The sequence below is a fragment of the Alligator sinensis genome, unplaced genomic scaffold (genome assembly GCF_000455745.1).
Source record: "Alligator sinensis unplaced genomic scaffold, ASM45574v1 scaffold417_1, whole genome shotgun sequence".
Taxonomy (NCBI): Eukaryota; Metazoa; Chordata; order Crocodylia; family Alligatoridae; genus Alligator; species Alligator sinensis.
In genome coordinates this window covers 503,657-518,949 of record NW_005842433.1, presented here as the reverse complement: position 1 = coordinate 518,949, position 15,293 = coordinate 503,657, and positions in this window count along the sequence as shown.

Here is a 15,293-nt window from a genome sequence, read left to right as displayed (position 1 = left end):
CTTTAGCAAAGCCTTTTTGGGAGCAGTATATATATATATTGATCAATGTCCCAGCAAGGCCTGCACTTAGAACTAAGTTTCTATTCCTGGCTCTGGGGAAATAAAATATAAGCCCTTTTATTTGAAGAAAAGTGGAAAAAATAATCAACCGAACCAGAGTAGACCGACATACTTTTATAGGCAAGAAAATGTGTGACCCAAATCAACACATTAGGGCACTCATATCAAGACAGTCAGGAGGCCACATTCCCTGCAGGGCATAATCTACTTTCCTATTCCGTAACTTGAATATTGTAACAATTGTATTATCATTTTTTTTCATTTGAAACAAACTCAAATTCCAAGAAAGCAGCAACCTCCTCAGACGAAATAATAGTTAAGCAACAAAATAACTTGTGTAAATGATACAGGTTGGAGCTGGCTTTCCTCTCTCCCCTATAAAGGAAGCAGAGTGTTCCATTCCTATAAATTTTCCAGCCCTTGGGCTTACAGCTGCCTTCATAGGCAGTGAAACCATTAACAGCGTTTACATTTAAAGATCATCATTAGCATCTGTGTTTTCACCCACTGAAATAAATGGGGAAGTTAACATCTCTAAGTTACTACTTCTGGCTTGTTGTATAAACAATTACACTGGATTCATATAGAAGTTTTTCTTCGCAGTCATCAAAGCTAGAGACTTTATTGAAAAACAGAACATTGAGACTTTTCATATGAAAGGCCTGTCTTCATCTACTGCCCCTGGTTTGTCCTTCTTTGGCCCCTCTGGCATGTGGCACTTCCAGAGTCATGCACCTGCAGCTCTGCAATGGGGCGGCAGGTCCTGACTTGGAACCTGTAATATATGAGGCAGTGGGGAGTCAATCAGATGCTCTCTGATCCTTGAATGTGAGGCTGTGGGCACATGGTGCATAGCTTTGGGCTTACCTGCACGGGAAGGCAACTTGGCACACTGATTTAAAATGCTGGGTCATGCTCATGCCATAAATGCAATGGGTTGTAGGGGTTCAAGAGTGAACAAGGTACCACAAGGTTGCTTTATCCACTTTTACTGCAGGGTAAGTGTATACACATGAGCAGTTACTGCAGAGCAGCTGACATGCTGTAAGTTTGTACCCTCGCTTGCTTTGTTCATTTGCCCTAAGATAAAATAATCAATAGCCCTATATTTTTTAACCATTCATTTTTCATTTGGCTTAAAAAATTCCAAAGAGAAACAAAAATACCCACATGAGCGAAGCTGATGACTCTTTTCTTTGCTCACTCTGAGTGAAATGTGAACCACTATCAACATTAATGCAGAAAAGAAATTAAATGCTTTCAGTTCTGATCATCTGCCACAAAATGATTTTATAAAACTGCATGATTTCTTTAACCTGCCAGTGTCCCCTTAAGTTCATTAGAACAAAAGACAGCAAGCACTTGTTCATTGTCCAGCAGGCATCTAAACATGCTGTAAGTAGAGTTCCATCTGGTCACAACATCATGAATCAGCTGGGTAAGAGCCAAGCTTCATTTGCTTTATATACTGTGCAGCTTTGAAATTGCAAAATAAGAATATTTGAAATGGCTGACCAAACTTCTGGCCAACCGCAACCAAATTTGCCACTGAGGGTTATACAGTACAAACAAGATCTTAATTCAGATCTGCAGTGAGCACAGGCGTGCGTGAGTTTGTGGGGAGAAATTAAATACTTTCAGTTCTGATCATCTACAATGGTGATTCTCAATATTTCTCAATTCAAAGTACCTCTCGCTGGATTTGAGAAATGCCCCTCCATAACTTTTGTGAATTTAATGGCACCTGATTTCAAAACATAATTTATATATTACACTGCTTACCTCCTTATACAGGGAGGGGCTGGGGATAGTGGTGGGGGATGGTCCAGGCAGGATAAGCCTCAACCTGGCATATTAATTTATCTCCTTATTTCCTCATACTTCACTTATCCCCTCACACTTCTTGGCACCCTTCAAAAGATCTGGAGGCACTCCAGGGTACCTTGGCACCCTGGCTGAGAATTACTGATCTACTACAAAATTATTTCATAAAATTGCATTTCTTTATCATGCAGTTGCCCCTTTAGTTCATTAGAACAAAAGACAGCAAGCACTTGTCCAGAAGGCATTTAAACATGCTCATTTTTTGGTGATATATTTTATTGGACCAACTCTATACTATTTCCTGGACCACTGTGGCTACAACACTGCTCCAGCTCTACTACGGACCATGCAGGACAATCTTTTTTGGGCATAAAGGACTATGAGGATGCCAGGATTTTCCATTTATGCTGGGTGATAGCATCTTAAGCTTATTTTACACAGGAGCAAATGATAGGGAGAGGGGGCCAGCACGAAGCTGATGCATCACTTCAGTTCTTCTAAACTTGAAAGCATAATATGAGAACTTTATCACATAGGCTTAGTCCACCATCCTGAGCTGCTGATTGTCTAGCTGTGCTTGGATATTTATATCTCTGCTTCATGGAAGCAGCAAACAGCAGCATTAATTGCTTTGGTTTCCAGAGCCACAGAAGCTGCTACTCATCCAGCCACCAAATTTCTGGGCTGTTAGCAGCCTTGTAGGCTGTATGACACAGCTCTGCGTTCAACACCCGACCCATGGTAAGCCTCGTGTTAAATCAGTTTGAGACACTCGACCAGAAATTTGGTGACAGGAAAAGCAGCGGCTGCCATGGCTGAGAGGGTGGTAGCAATTAATGTTGCCACCACTCACCAATGCCAGATTTTGGGTCCTGCAGGAAATCTGCATCCCGGTAGTAAACTGACCCAAACACTCTTCAATCAGCATAACTGCATCTACTCTTGAGAGTTTTGCCAACATAGCTATGCTGTTTAAGGAGTGTAATGTCTTTACTCTCCTAACCAATAGAGTTCTCACAGATTCACCTCAAAACCAAGTTGCCTTTGGAGTGACCTGCATGGATACTCACATGTGACCTGCATGGATATTCCCCCAAATTAGATATTCTCCCAAATTAGATTTACTTCTGTGGTGTTTGGTTTCTATGTGTAGCTAGTGTGAAGCTGCATTCAGTTTTGTCATGTTTATGTTTGTATGTATTGTAGTATTTGATATACATGTACTTCTGTAATCTTCATGATGTAACTAGAAAATAACCAAGATATTTAGCGTACATGGGAGATCCAGTTAGTATGCATCTTGGCCAGACAGGTGTAGTTAAGAAACAATAGCCACTGTAGATGCAAATGGTCATAGGGGTGTGTGTGTGTGTGTGTGTGTGTGTGTGTCGGGGGGAAGGGGAGGGGGGATAGTTACCTCTTTTCATGCTCAAGATGGCTAGCCCAGACAGGGAGATGAGGATGGGCATTTGGGAAACAAAAGGGAGATTTGGAAGGTATAAAATCTTGTGCCTTAGAACAAAGCGAGGTTTAGGAAATCCCTAGGGAAGAGGGTTGTTTTCTGGCCCCAACTTCTGAGGTAGTAAAAAGACTAGATGCTCTCAGACTTGGAGACTAAACCTAGGGCTCAGCTGGGGCAAGTTGAAGGTGTCTTTGAGTGAGCAGGATGCTAGCCAAGAGAAGCTACCTTCAGGAAAATTGGTGGTTACAAGGGACTCTACAGGGTGACAGCTATTATTTCTGACCTTTTATTTATTTTTTTAATCTGTCCACCAGTATAATAATTATTAATAACAATGACATTTGCCAGATGAGCTTTGGGATGTTTGTTCTAGAGATATACAGTGTCCCAGGGGTGCCAGCGTTACAGGAGAACCCCAGGCCAAAATAGAAGAAAGCCCTAATTTACCATCCGCAGGGGCCAAAAGGAGTGAGAAGGCGTGTGCAGAGAAACCGCCCACGCAGCTCGTCAGCTGCGTTCATATCCAGCTGGGGCCAGGTGACGTCAGCTGGAGACACCACCCGGCAGAAACAAAAGGCTGCCCCGAGGGCACAGGAGGGAAGCTGGTGAGCGGAGGCTCCACGGGGAAGCCCATGGCCTGAAGGGCACAGCCGCTGCATTGGGCAGCCCGGGACGACGGGGGCAGAGCTGGTGGAGGCGCCAGCAGCGGAGGCACCAGCAGCGGAGCCGCCGAAGGCACTGGCAGAGAAGCCGGTGGAGGAACCGGCAGAAAAGCCGCCTGGCAAGCCAGCAGGGGAGCCGGCTGGGAAGTCGACTGGCAAACCGGCCAGGAAGTCGACAGAGAAGCCGGCAGAAGAGCCGGCAGGGAAGCTGACAAAGGGAGAAGCGGTGAGTGGGGAGAGCAGAGGAGGAGACGAGTGCTGGGGAAGCCGGAGCAACTACAGGGAAGCCTGGAGAAGAGGTAACAAGGACGGGGCTGATGGGAACCTCAACTGGGATAGCTGCGGGGTGCGGCAGAAGACCCCAAGCAGAGACAGTTAACTGAGTAAGGGAGCCAGCAGACGGGCCTACAGCATCCCCAAGAACAGTCAGCTGGGACCCATAGGACCTTGGTCGACCGGGACGCCATCCCTGGAGTAGGGTCAAGCCTAGGGGAGAGATAGGGGCCCTGAGTGGGGCAAGCAACCGGGGCTGGGGCACCAAGGCACTGGGAAAACACAGGGCCCGTAGACTAAGGGTCACTCTATGTTCCTTTGTGGTCTCCTGGCCCACCAGTCGCATTTCTCCAGCAGTCACGGTGGTGGGGATCGCATGTTATGTCATGGGGTGGTTGGAATAGGGAGCTAGGGATACAGGATAGTCGGATCTAGGACTAAGGGCCTCAAAGCCTGCACGCCTGAGTCGCAGCCCAGGGACACTGGGGGCTCATGGCTGGAGAGCCACGGGAGGCTGGGGAAGAAACCGAGTGGAACCAGGGACACCAAAGGGCCAGAAGACCCACGACCAAAGGTGGCTAGTGGCTGGGGTGTAGGGGAGGTTGGAGCCCCATGAGTGCCCACTGTGAGGCTTGACGACCCTGGAGGCTGCCTCGAAGGGGAACCCCTCCACTGAAGTTCCATTCAAAGTCGTGGCAGGAGAGTTCAGGGGATTCCCGGATGCCAGCCGGGGTAGCCTTTGGGGTCCACTCACAGGCCCAGGACAGACAAGATTGATAGTCTGGGCTAAGGCTGCACGAGAACGCCTGATAGAGCAGAGGCGGGCACAACAGATATATAGTGTTGAAGGTTTAGGGCCTTATGAAAGGAGAGATGTTGGGAAGAAAGCTAACACATTCTCATAATTGGGCACAGAACTGAAGTTCTAACACATTGCATGAGCAATAAACTCATCTAAAAATTGAGGCAGACAAGGTTCTTTGGGTTAATCCGATATCTTTATTAGACCAACTCAAATAGTTGGAAAAATTCTTCTTAGCAAGCTTTTGGGCACAAATACCTTTCCTCAGCCTGATGAAGGGTGTTTGTACCCAGAAGCTTGCTTAGAAGAATCTTTCCAACTGTTTGAGTTGGTCTAATAAAAGACATTGGATTAACCCAAAGAACCTTGTCTGCCTATGTCCTTAGACCAACCTGGCTACAACCTACACCTGTAACAATTTAGTACATTTTAAACTTCATATTATATGTAAATTAAATATTATTGTCAGTGTTATAATATTGTTTTAGTGAAAGCTGTAAATAAACTGCTACTACCAACATGCTCACAGAAACACTGAAAATTTACTTTTTGAATTTTTTTGAAGCCTTGAATGTGTCAATAAACTGATCTGCTGACTGGCATTAATTTTGATGGAAGGAATATACATGAGTTTCAATTTAGAGCTTCTCATGAGATATTTTCTTTTATATGCAATATCAAAACAGGAGTTTTTGATCATAAGCAGTGTCTAAATTATTTGAGAAAAAATCAATGAGCTGTCACAATGGCTTTTACTTGGATGGGCTAATGTAGACCAATGATTTCTTTAAAAAAAATGTGGAGTGAAAATGATTGATTGAATTAGAGGTGCTTTTTGTGCGATCAAATCCCATGGGAGTCACTGAGCATTATGGACATAGAATTTAAGCCTCCCTTCCTGCAAAAGCTTACACATCAGTGTAACTTCACTCATGTGGCTGGTTCAAATGGAACCAATGGAATGACTCATGAGCATCTACATGGGCACGTAAGTGTTTGCAGGACTGGATCTGAAGCCTTCAATATACAGCCCATACTTCACTCTTTAGGACTTTGTAAATATGCTCACAGACACAAACACATACACGCATACAATACAGTTTTATAAAGATGTGTTACTCAGTAAAGTTAATGGGACTATTTCTCTGAATAAAAAATATGTGGAGTTTTACCAAACTGGGTTTTATTTCAATATCATTAATGCTTTCTGTGAAGCTTAAAGTAAGAAGTTGAGTTTCTCTGATGCTGTATTACTGCTACAGATCCACTTGGAGTCACTCTAACATAGCAACCTGCTCAATGACATTATCACAGCCAAACTTTGTTGTGCTTTCCGTGAAACTTTATACAAAGAAAAAGAAGAAAATGGCTACTACTGTGGACAAAAGTGTGCTTATATATACTCCTGATGCTTTTGAAATATTTACCAAAATTGTCATTGCCCTGTGGTCACTTATTTTCCAAGATGATGAAGTAAAGTGTTGTATAATTTGTGATGGCATGGATGTTAAACTATTTAGATTATATTTTGATGTATAATTATTAACATCTTTGGCTTTATATGTTTAGAACCAATATTCAACAACTTCTATAACATGCACACATGTGCGGTATTGTTCCTTAGTTCAAAGTAAAAATCCTCAAATAATTTTCTGGACAGCACTAATGGAAATCTATCCTTCTTTAATATTTTAATATTAGATGGTTTATTTGAGAAAATATTTTCGTTTCTAACGTGGGGTTTGATGAGACATATATAGAAAGTTGTAGACTTTGCCGGGTAAAATAAAATAATAAAGTGGGTTCTATTGAACATTAGGCATTAATACATAAAAGAAATTACTTAGGGTTTGGTTGTGTACACTTACAGATCTGATATGAATCATCCCACTAAAACTAATAGGATTGCTTTCATATACATCATTACATTTAGCAATTTTTTTTGCAGTTTGGGCCAGTGAAAGGAGAGTGATTGGGAAACATTCACTCATATGAAAAGGGAAGAGATTAAAAGAGCTTTGCTATTTAATAAAAATACAAATACTATATCCATAGATGCCAAGACCAGTTCACGTATTTTAGAAGAATTTTTGTTTATTTTATTCTCAAGTATAAGTCTCCGTCCACATGTAGATCAGGTAATCAGAGATACTAAATAACAATATTTCTTACTTTCTTCATACAAAGAATATGGAAATCATTTTTCATGATAATGTGATTAACTTGTGCAGGACATTTTTAACATTTGCTTTTCTATTAATCCACCATTAAAAAAAATACATTATTTATGTAAAAGGGGAAAGACAACATACATTCTAGGGGAAGCAAACCGTTTCTTAAGGTAAAATACTGGTGCTTTCAATTTCAAGGTTTTATCACAGCCTCTTGTTTTTATGCATGAATCTCTTTCAGTTTTATAAAGGGATCAAGTATGCTTTTTAGATTCCATATGAGTTTTCCTGAACATTAACTATGGAGCCTGGGCCACAATGCAATCTTTTGCTGTCTCCCCCTAATTTGTCTATTTTATGTTGTTTGCTAGTTCTGGATTATGAAATGTAAAATACACTGTATTGATGTTATACTTGATTCCTAGATACCATTTCCTTTTTGTTTAAAACATTCTTATTTAAAAAGTAATGCTCTTGTTTCCCAACAGCATTCTTCACCATCAAAGAAAAGCATGTTTACATCCAAGTTTCAGTGGCTTCAAACAAAATGTTAAACTGGTGAGGAATTAACCATGCTATTGTAAAACTTGAACTGAAACACAGCTTCAGAAACAGCACAATGATGTTTATTTAATATTATTGGAAAATAACAGAGGCTTATGTATATTCTCTACCGTACAAGATGACCACAGTCCTGCTCTCATTAATATTAACAGTGGGCATTGACTTTACTGGGTGTGGGAATGAACCCTATATTATTGAATACCACTGTTCATATGTGTGATATTCATTAATCAATATAAAAATGGAATCAGGGACTTACCAACTTTTCACTTACTCCACAATTAAAATATTTCTAAACATTTTTCATTCACATACATAGGGAGAGTGAATCTGTGTTATGAAAGCTTATGCATCTCTGATTCAGTTAATCTATAAGGTACATCTCTATCCTGCCATCATTCACATATATTTACACATTAGCATATATTTTTTCAGTATTATCATTGTTTTGGTTTTAAAATTGGCATTTTCCCAGGAAAATTGTTTTCAATATGTAAAGTGAATGATGATCATAAAATTGACATCTTGAAATCAGGGGAAGAAAGGAAGGAATTCAAATACCAAGAAAGGAAGGAATTCACAGGATATTAGTCAGTATGATTGTATCCACATGTATATTAGCTTCAAAATAATTTGATACCATCTTTACAGTGTCCTAAATATATAGAACCTAAAGCACTTTATAACTTCAGTGCATTATAATGGAGTTTTCACAGGATTCTGGAAAATCTGTTTATTTAGGTTTATTCAGAAAAGACTGTTTGTTTTGTCATTATGTGAGGGCTCAATCCTTCCTTTGATGACATTTGGAAAATCTCCCATTGACTTCAATGTTTGTGCTGTGGCAAAAGGCAGCAATTGACACTATTAAATCAGACCAAATATCTCTCTCAATTAGTGACAACCCAAATTAGGTTCTCATGAAAAGCATAATTTATTGTTATTCAATTGGATATTTTTAACTCTTGGAATATGCACAAGGTTATACTGGTACAAGTATATACTTAACACATCTATTATGACAAGACATACGCTTATTTATTTGCCTTCATTTATCCCATTCTAGCTGACATTACGTTTCATGTGTTTATGTTTACAGCACAAATGGTCAATATGTTGCAATATTTCAATATTTTATATACTATAAGAAGGTACAATGATTCATTTAAGACTTCAAAAAGAGTCCTGGGTTCACAAGAATTGCGGAGTAGGATCCAAGGCATTCTCAGAAAAGAATTATACTGCCAAATAAATACAGAAAATGCCAATCTAAGTATTATAAAAGGGAAAAAATAAATCAACAAGTCTCATAAATGTTAGCTCGGATCAGCTAGCTAGCATGTTAGTTGAATCCTCAATTAGAGTAATGATAATTTAAGATTATTGTTTGCACTGTTATTTAAATTTTAATTGGCCCTTTTTAACAACAAGGAATGGATAAAATGCTCCAAATAAACAGTGTCAGGATGTTTAAAGAGATGATTCTCATATCAATCTTTATATATTCCATCAGAACAAAGTATGTAATATTTCACAAAAAGTAGCATTTATAAATAAATGAACTGGTAAGTACTATATATACACAACAAACTTCTGTTCAACATTTTGAAAAATGTTCCATGAAAGCCAAAAACTCGGTTTAGCCAAATTGCAGTGAAGACTATGAACTTGTCTTTTTTTATAGTTAGAGATAGTTAGCCATGTTAGTCTGAAGTCAAGTAGGAGGCAGGCTAGACTTTCACTTTATAGACTAACTCAAGTAGATAGATAGCTGAAGCTCACTTCATCAGATGCCATGAAAAGACATGCAGAAATCTCAAAGGACATTTGAAAGTTGTCTCTCGCCCGACACTCCCAACTTCCTATATTGGGTGGTTCTATCATGAATAATATCAGAAATTTATGGTGGTCAATGGTGCCACACCAGAATAACATGTAAGTGAGACTCAAGCTCTCTGTTTCCTCATCTGCAAAACCAGAATACTTTATATGCTCTGTCACTGGGGTGTTATGAAGACAAGTAGTAGTAGATTTGAGAAATATTTTGAAGAAGTAGCCCTGGTCTTAGCCTATGCTGTGTTCTTTGTACTGTTTTGGGGTTCTCCCAGAAAGCCAAACAGGAGCACTCATAGAAATCATAGAAAAGTAGGACTGAAAGGGACCTCCAATGGTCATCTAGTCCAACCCCCTGCATAAGGCAAAAAGATCCCTATCCAAACCATCTTATACAAATCTATTGTTTAACCTATTAGCAAAAGATAATTGAGAGATATTATAACACCCCCTAAACTATCAACTCAGCTGGCCCTTGGCCTTAAAGGGCCTAGTCAGGAAAGAGGTGTAGCTGAGCTTCATGTCAGTGGGCCCTGGCTGCTAGCACACAAAAAAGTAGCCTGCATTTTGTCCTGCGAAGGGTGTGCTGAAGTGACTAAATAATGCCTAGCTTGTGGTGTGGTGGACTGTACATTGTTCTGGAAAGTCAGAGAAATTTGTGCCCAAACCCCCTCTGGGTGAGGGGTCCTAGAACCTAGGTCTTGCTTCCTGGCCAAATGCCCTAGCCACTAAGTTATTCAGTTAATCTACAAGGTACATCTCTATCCTGCCATCATTCACATATATTTACACATTTGCATATATTTTTTCAGCATTATCATTGTTTTGGTTTAAAAATTGGCATTTTCCCAGGAAAATTGTTTTCAATATGTAAAGTGAATGATGATCATAAAATATGGGAGGGTCCCTGGTGTCGATCATCCATTAGTCATGGATTACAAGTCAGCTACATTTTCATGACATACATGCACGTGTGTGTCCAGAATGGGAGCATGCAGGCATGGGCGGATTTAGGATTTAGGGCTGCAAATGGTGTAGTTCTGTAGTGGTGCAGATGGTATAGTGCATCATCACATATAACATAACAGACAATTTTCTCCAGGTAAAAAGAAACTAGATACTTTCTTAATATGCTAGGGGTCTATGGCAATATTAGTTTAAAATTGAAGCAAAAACAAAAATAACTTTATTGAAATGTACACTAATTTGCTATATCATAATATATAAAAACCACAACAAACTACGCAAAAATAATCCAAATATGTTGTTTCATTAGTCCTCTCATTATTAGAATTAAATGTAACCAATGAATATTATTTCCATACCTGAGTTAAAGTTTTTAGCTAGAACTAAAAACAGTTTGCAGGGCTGTGAAATAGGAGCTATATTGAGAGAAGCAGCTAACAGACAGCATAATTGAAGAAGAAAGGATAGTTTGATTAGTGGAACATCAAGCCCATTAAAAAAGGAGAAAGTGTGCTTAACCTCAATGAAATGAAAAATTTAGAAGGAATCAGGTTGATTATAATGAACCATGAAATCAAATGATTTCTTTGCTGCTGTCCCTGCCAGGCAGTTGGTTTTAAATTAGTGATGTACCAAGAAATAAAGGGCAGGGGGTGCAGTAGTAGCTCTGCTCCTCCCCTGGATCCTCCCCTGCATGCAAGTAGCCACATCTGCTTGACTACTATATACCTCACTGAGCATGCTCAGTCAGTGTATTCATTTACATATCCACACTGTAGGGTTAAAGAATTACACCCTGCACATAAGTGCTGAAAATGCCACTTCTGTGGCAAAAAGTCATGATTCTGGGAGGGGGTGAGGGAGAGGGAGGGAGGAGATCTTGGCTCATCATTTTTGACAGTTCAGGATTAGTGATACTACTTTCCCTATGTTGTGCAGTTATGCCTGCAAAGTTTCTTTTCATTTCTTTTGCATTTGCAGTTGAGCAGGTACTTGATATGTGAGTAATTTCTGCTTTTTTCTGGCTATGTTCTGGCTATGTTCTGACAGCTTTGGCTCCTACCTTCTATCAGCCAAACCTTTTCATTTCTTTATATTGTTTAACAAGGATATCAACCATAGATAGAAATTACAATTATAGGTGTCCATTATTTTAGGTTTACGTTCTAAGGCCTTAATCTTGCAATGGATTCTGCACCTGTGGACAACAGCATCTTTGCGGATTCACAAATGTAACGTGTATGCACATGTAAAGATAGATAATAAGGAATAGAGATCTCCACCCTGGAGCAAAGAGGAAAAGTGGTGACAAAACAAGAAACAAAGGCTGTCAATGGGACATTTTTGAATGCTATGGCTTTGAACACTGCACTAGCTTGCTGAGCCTTTAATTATTCATTATGATTTGTCATAGATATCGCAATGATTGTCAGACATAAGCAGAGATTAGTAGCCCAAGTAGATATTTTTAGATTTATAAAAATCCTGTAATTTCATCCTGTCCTTTTGTCTATGTTGAGGATGGGACTTTGGCTTTATGATCCTAGTTTAAAGGTCCCTGCACTGAGCCCTAAGTACATAAAGAGAATATGAATGGCCAGTTCCTCCATATGATCTGTAGTTTCATAACTAATGAAAATGTGGTCCCAAAACTCCTTGTGGTGAATTGAGTTCATGCACTGAAAAAGGATTTTCTGATAATGTGATTATAAATATCTTACTCTTAACTACGAATTTTAAAAGACACTTTCAGGTAGGAAAAAAGAGGGTAACAGTTGTTCAATTAGAGGTGAACATTCATCTATGAGAAAAATCCAGCCTTTCTTTGCTAAGATCCAGAAATCTTGTTTTTCGGCTAATGCGATTTCATACATTTTTGTTGCACGGTAGGCTGAGCAGCATTCCTGTTTTGTTGCCTCGGATGGGAGCTGTTCGATATCATGTCACACATAACTGTGCACGGAGTCCTCACGCTGAGCTGTGAACTGATCCCATGGTCAGTCGATGACATTTCAAGGGACTAGGAGAACGTGAGGGCAGGCACTCTCTGTTTCCTCTTCCTACCCAGTTCTATCTCCAGCCCACGCTTCTTTCAGCCATATTCATGATCTGATCACTGGAGAGCAGAAAGCACTGGGAGGAGAGAGAGCAAAAAAGTTATTTGCATTCTAACATTACATTTAAAAGCTATAAATTATAGGCAACTATAAATAAACATTGCTCCTTGCTAAATGTCACTGCTCATAAAATGTGTGTGTGCGCGTATGCGCAGTCTTGTTAGATTTTTCTTCCAGCTACTGACTGACTGCAGCAACGCTATTAAATCTTCTGGGTTCTGAAGCCTAGTAGCTAGATGACCCATCTTTCTGCTGCATTATCTGTAATATCAGGACCTGATCCCAAAGTCATCAAAGTTAATGGAAGAATCCCTATTGACTTCATTACATTTTGGATCAGTTCTAAATACTTTTCATGTTTAGATCAAAGGATGGAAAAATATTTTTAAAACAATCATATTTTCCAGAGCTAGAAACTAGCAGCCTTCTCTGTGAAATGGACATGAGAAATGTGAGGTAGTGAACAGGAAGAAAGAGAGGGAAGGAGTATAATAGCTTTGCTTCTTTTAAGCTTTGTTCTAAAAAAGACACAAATATTTCTACAACTGAATTGCTGAATACTTACTTTTTGCTGGTTGTGATAAAATGAAATGAATGACTGAAATTAATACTTTTATTGCTGCCACTACTACAAAGATTTGTATATGAACATTAACATTAGGGTCAGTTGAAAACAACAATAATAATATAATAAGTTTGATTTTGGGCTGTTGCTTGTATAGCTGTCAGCGTCGATAGACTTATGCCAGCAGAGAATTTGACTCAGTGGCTTCATATGAAATAAACAGGGTCAAGATTTGGACTTAAAAGATGATAGTGCCTTGTATAGCACTTGGCTTTTTCCCTAGATTTGTTGCATAATGGGAGGAATGACACTGTGGAGATAAATCAGTTTCAGCAGTATATTTGTCTATCTATAATTTCATCAATCCTGCACAATCCCTATATTGCTACATCCTTTACAGTTGAGGATTTTGCCTCTCATACTTAGCTTCTGCAGCAAACAAAAGAAAAGCCTACCCCAGTTGCAAAAGGCTGAGCCAAACCGTTATATTCATGTAGCAGTTTCATGGTTATACAGTAAAGTAATACATTACTTTTAGTAATGTATTAATGTGTGCAAGAGCACAGATTGATCAAACGACCACTTGGGAAAAGGGACGATTTCAGATACTCCTTTTTTGAACTGTTTAAAAAATGCACTAGGACGCTAGTACTGCGTCATGCACCAGATTAATTTATTGCAAAACCGAGGTCTAAACACATTAAGCAGCTGAGGTGAATCCCCCCTCCCCAACCCCAGACCTCACTAAAATTAAAGCCTAAGACATCAGGGGTGGAAATATTATTTAGTGAAAATAACAATGAAGATTGTCCCAGGCAATGAGCCCTGCAACTGGAATGGGAGGGAGATTCTAACAAGCAGTGATGAACCCTCTGAAGAGGGGTCACATGCTAAGTGCTCCAACTTGAATGCTCCTTCCTGCCTTCAGACAATGCAAAAGGCCCATTGTTCCATTTTTGTGGCTCTGTGAGACTCCTCTGCTTTGATAGGCTGCATGGTAGGGCGACCTGCAATTCTTGCCAGTACACTAGCTAATTGGTAAATCCATTAGTGAAAACTCTCTCACCAACTGCTGCTGTCAGGATCCCTTCCTACCTTTTAAGCTCCTCAGAGTAGTGTATATAGGGGCATAGAAATATAACAGGTAGAAAACTGGGGTAATATGCAGGACAATGGAGGAGAGAGTTCTCTGTAGGTAAAAAGTACAGCTATGGAGTTTGTATTCTTCACTGACCACTTCTCCAACATCCTGTGTATCCATCAAAGTCCTTCACTTTATGAGAAAGAGGCAGAAATTCCACCCTTACATTTTCAGAGTTTTCAGCTGTAAATTTTCCCTGACCTTCCTGTACTGGTGGTATGTGACCTGATAACAACATTTGCAAGCCATCTTACATGCTAAATTTCAGAGCAATTACTGGTTGTTGCAAAGACCAGGAAGATAAGAGCTTTGCATGGTTGGCAATACAGGTTTCCCTCCCCAACCACAGGGGTTAGGTTCCTGAAAGTTCCTGTGGCTGGTAAAACCGTGGTTGGCAAAACTGGCAAGGCTGGGGGAGCAGGGGCTGTGGGTTGGGGGTGAGGGGCACCAGCAAGGCTATGGGCTATTGGGGGGAGGGAGTGAGAGGCATTAGCAGGGTGAGGGGGGTATATTCTGACTGTACCCCACCTTCTCTGAAGTGTGGATACTCAAAACCGTGGTTGGCAAAACTGTGGTTGGCGAGGGACACCTGTATATGTTAAAGGGGTCTTCATCTTTGTGCGTAGAAATAGGTACTGCTGGATGAACTCGACAGGCTAGATTTCTATATGTGCTATAGATTTAGATTTCTATATGTGCTGGGGGTGTCCTCAGTGCAAGAGATAATCTGGTGCCTAGGCAGGTCTCCTATTTCCAAGAGCTTCCAAGAGCTAACATGATCTCTGGGCCAGGTTAGAGTAGTGTCAGGGCTGCCCTAGTTGTCTTGGTAGATAATGGTTCTCTGCCAGCTAGA